This window comes from Aquarana catesbeiana, linkage group LG10 (genome assembly GCF_042186555.1).
Source record: "Aquarana catesbeiana isolate 2022-GZ linkage group LG10, ASM4218655v1, whole genome shotgun sequence".
Classification (NCBI taxonomy): domain Eukaryota; kingdom Metazoa; phylum Chordata; class Amphibia; order Anura; family Ranidae; genus Aquarana; species Aquarana catesbeiana.
In genome coordinates, this window is record NC_133333.1 from 130,470,283 (window position 1) to 130,488,559 (window position 18,277).

The following is an 18,277-nucleotide window of genomic DNA, read 5'->3' on the forward strand; positions in this document are numbered from 1 at the left end:
TGTCTCTAGCAGGCAGAATGACCTAAATTTGAGCCATCTATGCTCATCCTTAAGCTGGCCATTCACTGCATGAATTTAGCCCAGTTCCTGATGAACCAGCTAAAATTCCCTTAGTAGGTGGTGCTATAAGTCCCCTCCTGCCCAACATAACTAAAATTAAAAAATCAAAGGAGCCAGGTGGAAAATTCTCTGAAGAAGCTACATGATGTGTGGCGCAACGCGTAAGGGCGGAGTCTAGAGTGACGTCACTGAATGCCAGAAGCTGGATGTGGTTTCATCTGTGCCATTCATCTATGCTTACCATTTCTGCTTGAACGTGAGTGTCATTTTTATTCAATAAAAAGGTCATTTTTATTTTGCCAAATAGTTTGCACACAATTTTTTTCTTTGTTGCTGCTTTATTTAACCACTTCCCCTCTCACACCTGTTCACCCCCTATGGACCAGAGCATTTTTTACATTTCTGCCATGGGCCTGTTTATTCGGCAATAACTTGTCATTACTAAAGATAACAAGATAATACATATATTGTTTTTTAAGGACACACAAGGCTTTCTTTTCATGATATTGCCTTGGAGCAATTATCCTTTTTTTTCAAATTTATTGGACAATAAAACTAAACAAAACACACTTTTTTTTTCTTTTTTTTGAGCAGTGTTAGTTTAAAAAATAAATAGTGTTACTGCACGTAAAATGTATGCATTTTATTCTATACTTTGTCCTGTTTAACCACTTGCCGACCGGCTCACGCCAATATATGTTGGCAGAAGGGCACATACAGGCATATTACAGGCATATTAACCTACTTGTACGTTGCCCTTTAAGACGGGAGCTCCATGAATGTGATCGCGGGACCCGTGGACTCGATGTCTGCGGGGATACCCGCGATCGTCTCACGGAGAGGAAGAACGGGGAAATGCTAATGTAAATAAGCATTTCCCCGTTCTGCCTAGTGACAGGACACTGATCACCGCTCCCTGTAATAGGGAGCGGTGATCAGTGTTGTGTCACACGTAGCCCCTCTCCCCCCCCACAGTTAGAATCACTCCCCAGGACACACTTAACCCCTACAGCGCACCCTAGTGGTTAACCCCTTCACTGCCAGTCACATTTACACAGTAATCAATGCATTTTTAATCGCTGTATAAATGTGAATGGTCCCAAAATAGCACCAAAAGTGTCCGATCTGTCCACCATAATGTCACAGTCATGATAAAAATCGCTGATCGCCGCCATTACTAGTAAAAAAAAAAAATATTAATAATAATGCCATAAAACTATGCCCTATTTTGTAGATGCTATAACTTTTGCGCAAACCAATCAATAAACGCTTATTGCGATTTTTTTTTACCACAAATATGTAGAAGAATAAATAACGGCCTAAACTGAGGAAAAAAAATGTTTTTTTATATATTTTTTGGGGATATTTAATTTAGCAAAAAGAGGTGATCAAATACCACCAAAAGAAAGCTCCATTTGTGGGGAAAAAAAGAACGTCAATTTTGTTTAGGAGCCACATCGCACGACCATGCGCTTGTCAGTGACGCAGTGACGAATCGCAAAAAACGCTCTGGTCTTTTGCCAGCCAAATGGTCCGGGGCTGAAGTGGTTAAAATGACATTAAAATTATGATTCTGGTACAAAGCATTGCAAAGTTATTTACAAATAAAATAAAGTGCGTTTGTTTTTTTCCAATTTTATACCGCCGAACGTCATATGATGTCCTTGGCTTTCAGTGGAGATATCTGAATGATGCCTGCAGCTACAGGCATCATCCAGATATCATTTAATAGAGCCGGCGATTCTGAGCACAATAAGAATGATCATAGCGGCTATTCAGCCGCTTGATTGTTCTTAGCGGCGATGGGAGGGCCCTTCCGCCGCCCTCCGATGCTTCTACGGGCTCTCCCGTGCGATCGGACAATGAATCGGCCAGCACCGGAAGAGAGGCATTGAGATTTCCGAGGGACAGATGGTCCCCGGAAATCTCTATGATCCTCGGAGGCGCAGGCATGACGTTGTCACATCCGGGCTGCAGACGTAAACAAAGCCAAGATCTCGGCTAGAAAAGCATCAGATCGTCAATTTTTTTTTTTGCTCTCATGCTTCCCAGCCTGGAGGAGAGATGTGGGGTCTTATAGGCCCCCCATCTTTCCATAAAGAGGACCTGTCATGCACCATTCCTATTACAAGGGATGTTTACATCCCTTGTAATAGGAATAAAAGTGATAAAAAAATGTGTTAAAAGGAAAGTGTAAAAAAATATAACTAAAATAAAATAAACAATAAAAAAAAAATTCAAGTGCCCCCCCATCCCCGCGAGCGCATACGTAAGTCGCGCCTGCATATATAAACGATGTCCAAATCACACATGTGAGGTATAGAGCGAGAGCAATAATTGTAGCACTAGACCTCCTCTGTAACTCTAAACAGGTAACCTGTAAAAAAAAATAAACCATCGCCTATGGAGATTTTTAAGTACCGAAGTTTGGCGCCATACCACAAGTGTGTGCAATTTTAAAGCGTGACATGTGAGGTATCTATGTACTCGGCGTAATATCATCTGTCACATTATACAAAAAATGGGCTAACTTTACTTTTTTTTTTTTTCATGAACATTTTTTTTTCCCCCCAAAAAAAGCATTTGAAAAATTACCACGCAAATACCGTGTGACATAAAAAGTTGCAATGACCACCATTTCATTCCCTATGGTGTCTGCTAAAAAATATATATAATGCTTGGGGGTTCTGAGTATTTTTCTAGCAAAATATTATGATTTTTACATGTAGGAGAGAAGTGTCAGAATTTGCGCGGTATGGAAGTGGTTAAACATATAAAAATATTAAACAAAACCAAAACAAAAAAAGTTGGAATATTAATAGTTAATAAAAAAAGCAACAAAAAAAATCAGCAGGAAAATATTAGTTGAAGAGAGAAGGAGACTAAGGAGTTAATTAGGGTAGATTAGAGTAATTAAACAGAAGAACATTTTATTAAACAAAAACTTTTTTTACTTGTCAGGTTGCTTTAACTGACATCATCTGCAGTTCATCCCTTTGATTTTCAGATGAATGAACAGAAAGATACAAATGTAACACTATGATAGTTGAATCTTTGTATAATCGTGGTCTGAGCAGTGTTGATCAGGAACACTGAGTCAGACTGTTTTTTTTTACAGCTAGAGCTGCCGACTTCTCCTCTGAGTATACTGTAATGTCAGGCAGGACTGCTGTTAGAAATCACGGGGCCACATACAGCCTATCTGACAGGGGCACTGACCCAGTACAGCCTACCTGACAACCCCCAACCCCCCTGCGAAAATATCAAAACTATATTTTCATTAATAATATATGAAAATCATTATCAGTGGACGCAAACATTCTGTCATACATAAGAAACATGAATTTAAACAATAATACACATATTCCCCCAACTCCCAGTTCAAACCCCCCTCCTAGCATAAATCTTTACCCCCCTCAATCCCACCCCAGCTCAAATCCCACCCTAATTCCCCTCCCAGCACAAATCTCCTTCACCCCAAAAAATCTCCTGTCTAGCACACATCCTCTTTCTTCTCAAGCTTTCTATCCTAGCACAAATCTTCTCCTCCAAGTCTCCCCCCAATCACTCCTATTAGCCCAAATTTCCCCACCCCCTCATGGCACAAAATCCCTCCCACCCCCCCTCCCTGCACAAATCTTCTTTCTCCAATCCCCCTCCTAGGACAAATCCCCACAAATCCCTCCTCCTAGCACAACCCCCTGTAAATGACCCTTCCCAGCACAAATTCTTCCTCCCTACCCAATTCCCCCACCCACCTCCTAGCACAAACATTCCCCCTCCTGGCTCAATCCTCCCCAAACCTTCTTCCTGGCACATCCCCCTCCCCATTACACTTCCCAGCACAGATAGCCGCCCCTTGCCCTCCTCCAATCTACAGGGAAAGCCACTACAAGGCCAGGTGGAGGTGCGCTGTGTAATTCTCTCCCCTGCTGTCAGAAGACCCTTTGTCTATACAGCACATGAGACAGGATTGCTCTTAGATTGCATTGGACTGCACACACACACACCGCCCCCTATCTCCTCCAAGGGCTGCTCATCTCCCAGCAGCAGGAAATGTGGGCGGGGAAAATAGCTCAGCGGCCGCCGGTTAGGCACAATATCCAAAGGAGGGCCAGTCTGGGGGGCAGAACTGAAATCTGGGTGGGCAGAGCCCACCTCAGCACCACCCTAAATTCGGCCTCTCACCCAGCAGCTGAAACCCGACGGGAGGAAGAGGGGGAGAAACCAGCTTTCAATTGCTGCAGAGATCCACACAGGACATTGTTCTGTCATTGTTAGTTCTCTGCTCCAACAATCCTCCTGTTGTTTGGGCCCCCCTATATGCCAAGGCCTCCTACAAGAGGACCAGTGGTACCCCCCAAGTGGTGTCCCTGATGCCAGGTATGAATAATCATAGCCGACAATCACTGTATTTTTGGAGGGGAGTCTGAAAAGCAGGGCGAAGAGACTGGACACACTACATATGCCCTGTGTACAATGATGATGGTTTTTTTTGGCCGTGAGTAGCATGCCCAAGACTACAACTATTAAACTGTTTACTAGCGATTACTTGACCAGGTCCTAAGTGTCTGGTGGGCGGAATCCTCGGCAACACCCAGTGCATTTGTGTTGGTGAGGTGACATCCCTGCTTGGAGAAATCCTTACCGTTACCGGCTCTCACAGGATGTGTCTAGGACCTGGAGCTGTGTGGTCATGTGATCACTATTAAACAAAAGGTACAGTCAGGTCCATAAATATTGGGATATCGACACAATTCTAATCTCTTTGGCTCTATACACCACCACAATGGATTTGAAATGAAACGAACAAGATGTGCTTTAACTGCAGACTTTAAGCTTTAATTTGAGGGTATTTACTTCCAAATCAGGTGAACGGTGTAGGAATTACAACAGTTTGTATATGTGCCTCCCACTTTTTTAAGGGACCAAAAGTAATGGGGCAGATTAACAATCATCCATAAAACTTTCACTTTTTAATGCTTGGTTGCAAATCCTTTGCAGTCAATTACAGCCTGAAGTCTGGAATGCATAGACATCACCAGACGCTGGGTTTCATCCCTGGTGATGCTCTGCCAGGCCTCTACTGCAACTGTCTTCAGTTCCTGCTTGTTCTTGGGGCATTTTCCCTTCAGTTTTGTCTTCAGCAAGTGAAATGCATGCTCAATCGGATTCAGGTCAGGTGATTGACTTGGCTATTGCATAACATTCCACTTCTTTCCCTTAAAAAACTCTTTGGTTGCTTTCACAGTATGCTTCAGGTCATTGTCCAAGCGCCGTCCAATGAGTTCTGAAGCATTTTGTTGAATATGAGCAGATAATATTGCCCGAAACATTTCAGAATTCATCCTTCTGCTTTTGTCAGCAGTCACATCATCAATAAATACAAGAGAACCAGTTCCATTGGCAGCCATACATGCCCACGCCATGACACCACCACCACCATGCTTCACTGATGAGGTGGTATGCTTTGGATCATGAGCAGTTCCTTTCCTTCTCCATACTCTTTATTCATAGATAGTGTTGGGACAGGCACCCCCCACTGTAGTAGTGTACGAGCTCGCTGCTCGTTTGGATACAATTCATCCTCTGTTCTATTACTATGTGAGTACCCTGATGTTATCTATGAATAAAGCCTTATACCTTTTAAAAATACTACACTATGTGGCACCCTTGTCTCTCCTTTGGTTGCGATGCCTCCTGTATGTTCTGAAGTATACTGAATGACAGCCTGGGACCCAAGACTGACCCCCACAGGAGACATCACAAGCGCTGATTGATTCATGCTGTAACCTCAGTGTAGTGAGGTAAGGGGCCATTACCTTCCAGTGTAGGATTGCTGCATGAAGAGGATTAGTGTTTACACTTCACATTCTTCACTTATTCCAGTAAAAGCGATGCTAGAATCTAGCTGCTACCTTCACTATTTCACTATCTGGCACGTTTGAAGAAGTATTGGAACTGTTTGCTGCTGCACAAGTCACTTTTTCCTTGTATTTGAATATTGTTTTTACAAAATGTGAGCACCTATTGTCGACACTGGACACTTTATTACATTTGTCACTCACATTGAGATCTCTCCGGACATCCATTGTAACCTTGCACCTTTGTGCGGTTGATTTTGTTCCCATGTGTTTTATGCTTCAAACCTATTTTTATTTGATTTCTTTCACTACAGGTGAAGTATTTATACCGTTTAATTGTGGGTTGTGCGGTTGATTTTGTTTTTATGTGTTTTATGCTTCAAACATATTCTTATTGGTTTTTTTTACACTATAGGTGAAGTATTTATACCGCATAATTTATACACATATGTTATTACTATTTATTCATGTGTAGTTTTTATCTGCACTTTAGTGTATTTTTCTGAATTAGCACAGCACGTTATACCAGGAATATTTGTGTATTATCACTAGTCTACTAAGCATAGGCGAGTTGCAACCCAGTTACTTACACTTTTTAATTATGACACCTTTGCACTAGGATTAGCGCAGCACCATCCCCACTTGTGATTTGATGTCCATAGGATGTTGTTCCCGAACTGTGCAGGCTTTTTTAGATGTTGTTTGGCAAACTCTAATCTGGCCTTCTTGTTTTTGAGGCTTACCAATGGTTTACATCTTGTGGTGAACCCCCTGTATTCACTCTGGTGAAGTCTTCTCTTGATTGTTGACTTTCACACACATACACCTACCTTCTGGAGAGTGTTCTTGATCTGGCCAACTGTTGTGAAGGGTGTTTTCTTCACCAGGGAAAGAATTCTTCGGTCATCCACCACAGTTGTTTTCCGTGGTCTTCCGGGTCTTTTGGTGTTGCTGAGCTCACCGGTGCGTTCTTTCTTTTAAGGATGTTCCAAACAGTTGATTTGGCCATACCTAATGTTTTTGCTATCTCTCTGATGGGTTTGCTTTGTTTTTTCAGCCTAATGATGGTTTGCTTCACCGATAGTGACAGCTCTTTGGATCTCATATTGAGAATTGACAGCAACAGATTCCAAATGCAAATAGCACACTTGAAATGAACTCTGGACCTTTTATCTGCACCTTGTAAATGGAATATTGAGGGAATAACACACAACTGGCCATGGAACAGCTGAGCAGCCAATTGTCCCATTACTTTTGGTCCCTTAAAAAGTGGGAGGCACATATACAAACTGTTGTAATTCCTACACCGTTCACCTGATTTGGATGTAAATACCCTCAAATTAAAGCTGAAAGTGTGCAGTTAAAGCACATTTGTTTCATTTCAAATCCATTGTGTTGGTGTATAGAGCCAAAAAGATTAGAATTGTGTCGATGTCCCAATATTTATGGACCTGACTGTATATACTGTATACTGATTATTATAAGTGGTATATCAGTAAAGGGAGAGGACAGGCAGCAATTAAAGATTGTGGCAATCTTTATACACTGACTTTTTTAAACAAAATCCTGCAAGATTTAACGTTATAAGGTGCATGTAGAAATTTCAGTTGGTTCATTGAAGACAAATTTTTTTAAATCTAAAAAATTACATAGGTAAAATTAGCAGATAACCAAATAAAAAGATATAAAAAAAATAGCAGATAACAGTTATAAAAAATACTGTGTGTGTTATGCTTTTGTGAATTAACTATATATAACTGCAAAGTTCAAACACCAATGTAACTTGGTAGAGCAAGTGACATAGACTAAAGTGAGCCTCTCCTCTTCCCACTGACCACCAATGTACCAGAGCATTTTTTCCTTCCACCTCCAATGTAACATGCATTTTTCTCACTGATCACCAATGTAAGGGAGTTATTCTCCTTCAGCCCACCAAGGCAGGCAACACTATCAGTGGCATATCATCCATTTGTGCAGGGAGTTCACTGCACATGGGCCCCCAAGGGGGGGCTGGGGCCCACTGTGACCCACACCGCACACATGGATGGTCCTCTGGTTTACAGCCGGAGATGATCAGTGCGGCGGGAGGAACAGCTGTAAGCTCCGATCTCCCAGCATGGCTGACAGCTGCTTCTTCTCCTCTCTGTGCCACGGCTATCGGTGCTTACAGCTGTCCCTCCCACCACACTGAACATCCCCAGCTGTTCTTGGAGTTCTCCACCCCTACTCTCCTCCGCCCTCCTCAGGCCCACTGCCCACACTCAGGCCTCCCGCCCACACTCAGGCCTCTGTGTCCTTTTCATTAATTTTCAATGCTGAGACTGCAGAGAAAGGGAATCTGTGTCCTCAGTCCCTTTCCTTGTCTCAAAGGGGAGATGTCAGGGGTCTCTTTAGACCCCTGATATCTCACCAAAGCCCACCAACAGGGCTGATAAAATTACAAAAAGTATTAAAAAATAAAATTGTAAAAAAATTATAAAAAATAAAATTGTAAAAAAAAAAAAAAAAAAAAAAACTACTGACAACCCCAGCCCTGCCAACATTGTCCACCCCTCCCCCCCCCCCCCCCCCACCTCCAAAAAAAAAAAAAAAAAAAAGGATTGTGAAAAAAATGAAAAACAAATTAAATTGTAAAAAAATAAATACATTAAAAATAAAAAGCTACTGACACCAACCTCTGCCCTACTGACACCGTCCACTACCTCATAACCCCCCCCCCCCTTCCCCAGAAGCACTGTGAAAAAAAAAATTACAAGAAATATCTAAAAAAAAGAAACAACTATATTGTAAAAAATAATAGATAATAAAATAAAAAAAAAACTACTGACACCGTCCATTGCCCTACTAACACTGTCCAATCCCCCACAGGTCCCTGCGAAACCTCATTTTTTTTGTGCCAAGAGCCCACTTTTTATCTTGCACACCGGCCCACTGATTTCATGATATGCCGCTGTACACTATACTAACTACAAATGTAAGTAGACACACCTCCACTGACCACTACTGTAAGGGGAACTTCTCCACTGACCAAAAATGTAAGTGAGCTCTCGATAACTTTTGGTCTTGAGTACATGAGATCTCTCAAAAATTACAGAGTAGAAGATTTCAAAGTTTTTTTTCTACATCATACTTCCATTTCGGTAGCATCCTATAAAAGAAAAAAATATATTGTGTCATTTGGTCACACGCTCTGATGGAAAGCCTTACCAGCTCCTTAAAGAGCACACACTCAAAATTTCTAACCACATGGTATTATTGGATGGAATACTTCTGCTGTCACAGGCTGAAATCAGGCTCGGAAGTCAGTGGCTATAGCAGTGGAGCAGCACCCACCGACAAGCAGGACAGGTATACAAGCAGGTCACCCTGGCTGATGACATGGGTTCTCCTGGGGTGTGGGGTCTAAGTACTAACCGGTATTTACCAGAGCTCCTGATGGTTGAGATGGGTTTTTCTGCATGTTAGTACCAGGTTGCGGTCCTCAGGATTGCCGTAACAGGAGGTGAGCAAGCCGGGGATCCAGTAGCAGATGATATAGCAGGTAGGGATCAAGCAGAAGCATAGTCAGGAAACAAGCCAAAAGGTCAGTAATGAATGGTTGCAGATTGGGATTAAGCAGAAGCATAGTAGATCCTTCTCCACTGGCCACTAATATAAGGGGGTCCTTCTTCATTGACCACCTCTGTAAGAGGGTCTTTCTCCGCTGACCTCCAATGTAGGTGGTATTTCTCCACTGACAACCATTGTAGGTGGCATTTCTTCACTGACCAGCAACGTAGGTGGCATTTATTGACTGGCCACCAATGTAATCAGACACTACAATTTCCACTGCCTGTGTTTCATTTCTGCCCATTGTTATTTAATTTTTTTGATTATTACTGAAAATTATTTTGTGATCAGTATCCGCAACTTAATGATTTGTTTTTTTTTTTATTTCCTTTCAAAGGTTCCTCCAAAGTAAAGAGGTTGAGAGAGGTTGAAAAACACAGTAGTTGTAAATAGTCTTATAAACATTTTAACGTGCATTTCCAAAGACCTTTATTAGATGTTGACTTGAGTACATATTAAAATTGTATTTATTAGTTTACAGATATGCATTTTGATAAAGTATCCTTAGGGTTAGTCAGTCAATCAGCCTAATTGTACTCTAAGTACAAGCAAAATGGTCATATCACCCCTTTCCTTTGGGGTCCATCGTAATCTGGATAACAGTGCGCAATCTGTGTCCCTTCATCAAATATTCAACACAATTGTTATTGTTTTCTCTCCCAAACTCATTTTTTCTTATTTTTCCAAAATTGTTATATATACAGAATAAATATCCATACTAAAATGTAGTGATGACTTAGCAACCTACACATGTGGTATTGTTGTTCAAAAAGTACCCATACTGTGTAAGATTGATCTTTTTGTTAAACGATTACGCATATTGATGTGGCCATCACCCCTAAACTGGTCCTGTTAAACATTGTGCATTGAAAAAGCTAATATTGAGATTGATTGCTTACTAGTTTTTCTGATATCAGCAGTAAAACTAATCATTTCAAAACACTGGAAACAAACCTCAATAATATCAATATCTGCCTGGTTGAATTGATGGATCATTTTAAAATAAATGAAAAACTTGTGGTGGGAGTGCCCCGTGATTAGACCCTATTGGTCTTATATCAACGCTCAGATAAAGGAAATACTTGACTTAGATATCCCCTTCTCCTCGGTCCACTTCATTCTGCATGTACCATCCCTACCGCTCAATCAGTATAAGAGAAGTGTCCTGCCACACTTATTAAATGCGGCTAGATGAACGATTACTTCCAATCTACTGGAAACTAGCTCACATCCCTAGCCGCGAGGAGTGAATGGGAAAGGTGAATGAGATCAAGGATGCTGAGGACTGGGTAGCGACCTGCAAGGGTACATGTGAAGGCTTCCATTGTTATCTGGGCGGTGTGGCAAGAGTACACCTCTGATCCTAGCCACATTCCGTCTAGCCTGGATGTCGCTCTGCTAGAGCTGGTAGATCCCTCGCTCAGATTGCGCTCTCAACCCCAGAAGCTGTGAGACTAGACCTTTTTGTTGCTTTCAAATTGCCACCTCTCCGTTTTATTTACAGTAACAAATACCGGTGTGAGTGATTTCATATATACAGTTTTTTTTTATTATTATTTATTTGTGCTAATTTCTTGCAAGAGACTAGCATTCTGTTTAAATAATATAGAAGTATTGTTCTAGATTGTAAGCTCTAAGGAGCAGGGCCCTCTGATCCCTCCTGTATTAAATTATATTGTAATTGTACTGTCTTCCCCGATGTTGTAAAGCGCTGCACAAACTGTTGGCGCTATATAAATCCTGTATAATAATAATAATACCTCACATGTGTGGTGTGAATACTATTTACATATGCGTATATAAACACCCCTTGTAATAGAAATAAGCATGATAGGTCCTCTTTATGGAGAGATCTGGGGTCAAAAAGACCCCAAATCTCTCCTTTACCTTTAAAAGCAACAGATCAAAAACATTTTTTTTTTATCTATTTCTTTTTTTTTTTTTTTTATTGTTCACTTCCAGCCTGGACCAGACTTGACGTCATTATGTTGCTCTGATCGCCTCTGGGACTAGCCGGCCACGCTGTCAGATTGTTTCTCTACAGAGCCGGCAGAAACGGTACGCCCGAGGAACATCGGTGAGCGGGGGGGGGGGGCTCATTAGCCATGAGAAAGCCAGCTTCCGGCTGAAAAAAACAATACCGGGGCTATGGCTGATATCCATCCATCATCCCGGTAACTCACTTCAAAGCCGCAACTTATTTGTATGTATTGCAGTCTTGAAGTGGACAATCTGTTGACAGGTTGTCATTAGTGACTGATTTACCTGGAGTCCTAGGGACAGTCAGTGACTTAAGGCCCATACACATGATCAGACAATCGAAAGTAAAATTTTGTCCGATGAATGATCCGTCGATTTCTGATCGTTAGTATGGTGCTTTCGCCAGCCAATTCTGAATTTTCAGATGACAAAAACTGGATGTACATGCTCTAAAAATGTTGTCGTACGTCAACAAGTCCAATTTTCGTTCAATCAGTAGTTTTCGTCTGAAATAAAAATCATAAGAGCAAGACTATGCATGCTCAGAAACAAAAGAATACAGACAAAACAATTCAACACATTACATCACTGCGGAAGTTGAATTCCGTCGTACGAGTATTTCCATATGTTGAGTAACCACTTCACTTTCGATGTCAGACTAGCAGCATACAAAAAACGGATGAAAATTCATCCGATAATCTGATCATGTGTACCCAGCTTTAGAATCCTAGAAGTTGGACCTTCCAGAAAATTGTGAATTTATGTTATAATTTGAAATCCCTTGACTACATATAACTGATCTACAGTGACAATAAAAAAGAATTGGCTTCATCAGCGATTTACATGTTATATTAAAGCGATACTAATGTCTTGTTTTTTTATTTAGAAATTACAAACATGTTATACTTACCTGCTCTGTGAAGTGGTTTTGCACAGAGCAGCTCAGATCCTCCTCTTCTCGGGTCTCCTGCTGGCATTCCTGGCCCCCACAGCAAGCAGCTTGCTATGGGGGCACCAGGGCCGAGCCACTGCTCTGTGGGTCTATTCAGACACAGAACTGCCGCTCGGCCCCACCCCCTCTTCGTTGGCTGACTGACTTTGATTGACAGCAGCAGGAGCCAATGGCGCTACGTTGCTGTCTCAACCAATGAGTAGAGAGAGTCCCGGCCAGACGAGACTCTTGTGCAACATTGCTGGATTGAGATGGGCCTCAGGTAAGTATTAGGCGGGCTGCTGCACACAGAAGGATTTGTATCCTAATGCATTGAATGCTTTAAGATAAAAAAAAAAAAAAAAAAAAAACATTCTGCCTTTAGAACCACTTTAAATTGTCCATGTTTTCATAACAAACATTTTTATTTGCAAATATAATAGTGCTTTACTTGTACATACTATTGGACCTTCTGGGCAATTGTTTTGATAATTACTAGTTAGGCAGGAAGAAAATAAGAATAGTCTGACAGTTGTCACACTTGCTATGTCACCGACAGCAGCTCATGATCCCAGGGCCTCCGAATATATAAACAGTGCTGCGGTGGTGTTTGGCAGATGCTCTTCTGTAAACAGCCTCAGTGCTGTGTTTGGGGAGCCTCGGGCTGTGTTTGGGAGCCTTGGAATACTTCCAATAGAATGAATACTATTTATAGGAACACTACCTTTTTAAACCTGGAAATTTAGACACAAGACAGATAACAGGCAAGCCAAAAATGCTTAGCTACATAGAAACACCAGCTATAAAATCCGTTTCTAGATCAGAGCAGAGAAATTTGTATTGTACACCAAACACAACATATATTGTATACTCTCAGACTTCTAAAGGGAGCAGGCAGTGTGCAGCCCTTTTACATTCCATTACCAGCCTACATATCCTCAAAGGTGAGATGTGGTGTATTTTACCCCAAATATTACTGTAAAATTATTCCCATAATAGTTCTTTCAGCCGCTCCTCCCTGTCATGCCTCTAATGTACACATAACAGGTGCCCAGAGAGAAGGGTGCCTAGACCATACTTAAAGAGGAACTGCAGTCTGCTCACATAATTTGTAATAAAAGCATCTTTGCCATTCTGAAGCTTCCCTCCAACCACTTTGCTTTTTTTTTTACATATATACTGTGATTCCGTACTTGTCAAATATGCTCTAGATATCTCCCTCCACTGAGTCTGGCTGCAGCCATTTTAACTGTGGGCAGCTGAAGCTGCTGCCTATTCACTTCCTGGATTTACAAAGACACAGAAGAGGCACACCTCCAGCTCTCAATGGCCCTCTTAGGACTCATCCCCCCTCCGTTCCTGACAAACTCTCAGGAGAGAGAGAGAGAGAGAGAGAGCTGTGCATGATGTCATAACCCTAGGATTTTTACCAGACAAGAAACAGGAAGTGGGCTGTATAAGGCATTTACTGGCAGAAAAAAAAATGTTTTACTACCCAAAGTTAAAACAACAAGGGCAGAAGATTTAATAGATGGGAAGATGAAAAAATGACTGAAGGTCTGCTTTAAACAATTCTGTGCTTCTCTTGAAGAGTGTGAGGATGAATTATTCCAGTGTCTGCAACTACAGAGGTTAGCATAGGCTTTTTATTATTACTGCCTTGTAAAGTGACCATATCACGTATAAAGAAACTGCAGCCTCCCTCAGTTTCTTTAACATCCAAAAACATGTTTGTAATTACTTAGTTCAGAACAAATTGAGCCTTCGTTTGATAGCGTATCTTAACAGGTGCCTCCTGATTTTTTTCAAAGGGAAACTGGGGCAAAATAGTGTAAAAAAAAAAAAAAAAAGTTTTTAAACTTTACTGTTATATTTCTTGCCAATACCATCACCCACCACCAAAAAACAAGTTCTACTCCTGACGTTTGTGGCGATACCACGTATTTGTGCATTACTTGTTGTTCGTACCCATAGTAAAGCCATGAAACAATAATGTGCATTTTACTTTTCACACTATATTGACTCTGAAAATAAAGTAAAAAAAAACTAAACAATTAAAGCTTGTCTACTTAGGGATGAAGACACTATAGCCTTCCTCTTTTAAGCAGTGCAATGAGTTCACTCCATCCAGTACTGGACTTAGACTCCCCCTAGCAGTGTGCAGTGCTCCCTCCATCCAGTACTGGACTCAGACTCCTAGCAGTGTGCAGAGCTCCCTCCATCCAGTACTGGGCTCAGACTCCCCCTAGCAGTGTGCAGTGCTCCCTCCATCCAGTACTGGACTCAGACTCCTCCTAGCAGTGTGCAGAGCTCCCTCCATCCAGTACTGGGCTCAGACTCCCCCTAGCAGTGTGCAGTGCTCCCTCCATCCAGTACTGGGCTCAGACTCCTCCTAGCAGTGTGCAGTGCTCCCTCCATCCAGTACTGGGCTCAGACTCCCCCTAGCAGTGTGCAGTGCTCCCTCCATCCAGTACTGGACTCAGACTCCCCCTAGCAGTGTGCAGAGCTCCCTCCATCCAGTACTGGACTCAGACTCCTAGCAGTGTGCAGAGCTCCCTCCATCCAGTACTGGGCTCAGACTCCCCCTAGCAGTGTGCAGTGCTCCCTCCATCCAGTACTGGACTCAGACTCCTCCTAGCAGTGTGCAGAGCTCCCTCCATCCAGTACTGGGCTCAGACTCCCCCTAGCAGTGTGCAGAGCTCCCTCCATCCAGTACTGGACTCAGACTCCCCCTAGCAGTGTGCAGAGCTCCCTCCATCCAGTACTGGACTCAGACTCCCCCTAGCAGTGTGCAGAGCCCCCTCCATCCAGTACTAGACTCAGACTCCCCCTAGCAGTGTGCAGAGCCCCCTCCATCCAGTACTGGACTCAGACTCCTCCTAGCAGTGTGCAGAGCTCCCTCCATCCAGTACTGGACTCAGACTCCTCCTAGCAGTGTGCAGAGCTCCCTCCATCCAGTACTGGACTCAGACTCCTCCTAGCAGTGTGCAGAGCTCCCTCCATCCAGTACTGGACTCAGACTCCTCCTAGCAGTGTGCAGAGCTCCCTCCATCCAGTACTGGACTCAGACTCCCCCTAGCAGTGTGCAGAGCTCCCTCCATCCAGTACTGGACTCAGACTCCCCCTAGCAGTGTGCAGAGCCCCCTCCATCCAGTACTAGACTCAGACTCCCCCTAGCAGTGTGCAGAGCCCCCTCCATCCAGTACTGGACTCAGACTCCTCCTAGCAGTGTGCAGAGCCCCCTCCATCCAGTACTGGACTCAGACTCCTCCTAGCAGTGTGCAGAGCTCCCTCCATCCAGTACTGGACTCAGACTCCTCCTAGCAGTGTGCAGAGCTCCCTCCATCCAGTACTGGACTCAGACTCCTCCTAGCAGTGTGCAGAGCTCCCTCCATCCAGTACTGGACTCAGACTCCTCCTAGCAGTGTGCAGAGCTCCCTCCATCCAGTACTGGACTCAGACTCCTAGCAGTGTGCAGAGCCCCCTCCATCCAGTACTGGACTCAGACTCCTCCTAGCAGTGTGCAGAGCCCCCTCCATCCAATACTGGACTCAGACTCCCCCTAGCAGTGTGCAGAGCTCCCTCCATCCAGTACTGGACTCAGACTCCCCCTAGCAGTGTGCAGAGCCCCCTCCATCCAGTACTGGACTCAGACTCCCCCTAGCAGTGTGCAGAGCCCCCTCCATCCAGTACTGGACTCAGACTCCTCCTAGCAGTGTGCAGAGCCCCCTCCATCCAGTACTGGACTCAGACTCCTCCTAGCAGTGTGCAGAGCTCCCTCCATCCAGTACTGGACTCAGACTCCTCCTAGCAGTGTGCAGAGCCCCCTCCATCCAGTACTGGACTCAGACTCCCCCTAGCAGTGTGCAGAGCCCCCTCCATCCAATACTGGACTCAGACTCCTCCTAGCAGTGTGCAGAGCCCCCTCCATCCAGTACTGGACTCAGACTCCTCCTAGCAGTGTGCAGAGCTCCCTCCATCCAGTACTGGACTCAGACTCCTAGCAGTGTGCAGAGCTCCCTCCATCCAGTACTGGACTCAGACTCCTCCTAGCAGTGTGCAGAGCCCCCTCCATCCAGTACTGGACTCAGACTCCCCCTAGCAGTGTGCAGAGCCCCCTCCATCCAGTACTGGACTCAGACTCCTCCTAGCAGTGTGCAGAGCTCCCTCCATCCAGTACTGGACTTAGACTCCCCCTAGCAGTGTGCAGTGCTCCCTCCATCCAGTACTGGGCTCAGACTCCTCCTAGCAGTGTGCAGAGCCCCCTCCATCCAGTACTGGACTCAGACTCCTAGCAGTGTGCAGAGCTCCCTCCATCCAGTACTGGGCTCAGACTCCCCCTAGCAGTGTGCAGTGCTCCCTCCATCCAGTACTGGACTCAGACTCCCCCTAGCAGTGTGCAGTGCTCCCTCCATCCAGTACTGGACTCAGACTCCTAGCAGTGTGCAGAGCTCCCTCCATCCAGTACTGGGCTCAGACTCCCCCTAGCAGTGTGCAGAGCTCCCTCCATCCAGTACTGGACTCAGACTCCCCCTAGGAGTGTGCAGAGCTCCCTCCATCCAGTACTGGGCTCAGACTCCCCCTAGCAGTGTGCAGTGCTCCCTCCATCCAGTACTGGACTCAGACTCCCCCTAGCAGTGTGCAGTGCTCCCTCCATCCAGTACTGGACTCAGACTCCTCCTAGCAGTGTGCAGAGCTCCCTCCATCCAGTACTGGACTCAGACTCCTAGCAGTGTGCAGAGCTCCCTCCATCCAGTACTGGGCTCAGACTCCCCCTAGCAGTGTGCAGAGCCCCCTCCATCCAGTACTGGGCTCAGACTCCCCCTAGCAGTGTGCAGAGCCCCCTCCATCCAGTACTGGACTCAGACTCCCCCTAGCAGTGTGCAGAGCCCCCTCCATCCAGTACTGGACTCAGACTCCTCCTAGCAGTGTGCAGAGCTCCCTCCATCCAGTACTGGACTCAGACTCCTCCTAGCAGTGTGCAGAGCCCCCTCCATCCAGTACTGGACTCAGACTCCTCCTAGCAGTGTGCAGAGCTCCCTCCATCCAGTACTGGACTCAGACTCCTCCTAGCAGTGTGCAGAGCCCCCTCCATCCAGTACTGGACTCAGACTCCTCCTAGCAGTGTGCAGAGCTCCCTCCATCCAGTACTGGACTCAGACTCCTCCTAGCAGTGTGCAGAGCTCCCTCCATCCAGTACTGGACTCAGACTCCTAGCAGTGTGCAGAGCCCCCTCCATCCAGTACTGGACTCAGACTCCTCCTAGCAGTGTGCAGAGCCCCCTCCATCCAATACTGGACTCAGACTCCCCCTAGCAGTGTGCAGAGCTCCCTCCATCCAGTACTGGACTCAGACTCCTAGCAGTGTGCAGAGCCCCCTCCATCCAGTACTGGACTCAGACTCCTAGCAGTGTGCAGAGCCCCCTCCATCCAGTACTGGACTCAGACTCCTCCTAGCAGTGTGCAGAGCTCCCTCCATCCAGTACTGGACTCAGACTCCTCCTAGCAGTGTGCAGAGCCCCCTCCATCCAGTACTGGACTCAGACTCCTCCTAGCAGTGTGCAGAGCTCCCTCCATCCAGTACTGGGCTCAGACTCCTTCTAGCAGTGTGCAGAGCTCCCTCCATCCAGTACTGGACTCAGACTCCTCCTAGCAGTGTGCAGAGCCCCCTCCATCCAGTACTGGACTCAGACTCCCCCTAGCAGTGTGCAGAGCCCCCTCCATCCAGTACTGGACTCAGACTCCTCCTAGCAGTGTGCAGAGCTCCCTCCATCCAGTACTGGACTTAGACTCCCCCTAGCAGTGTGCAGTGCTCCCTCCATCCAGTACTGGGC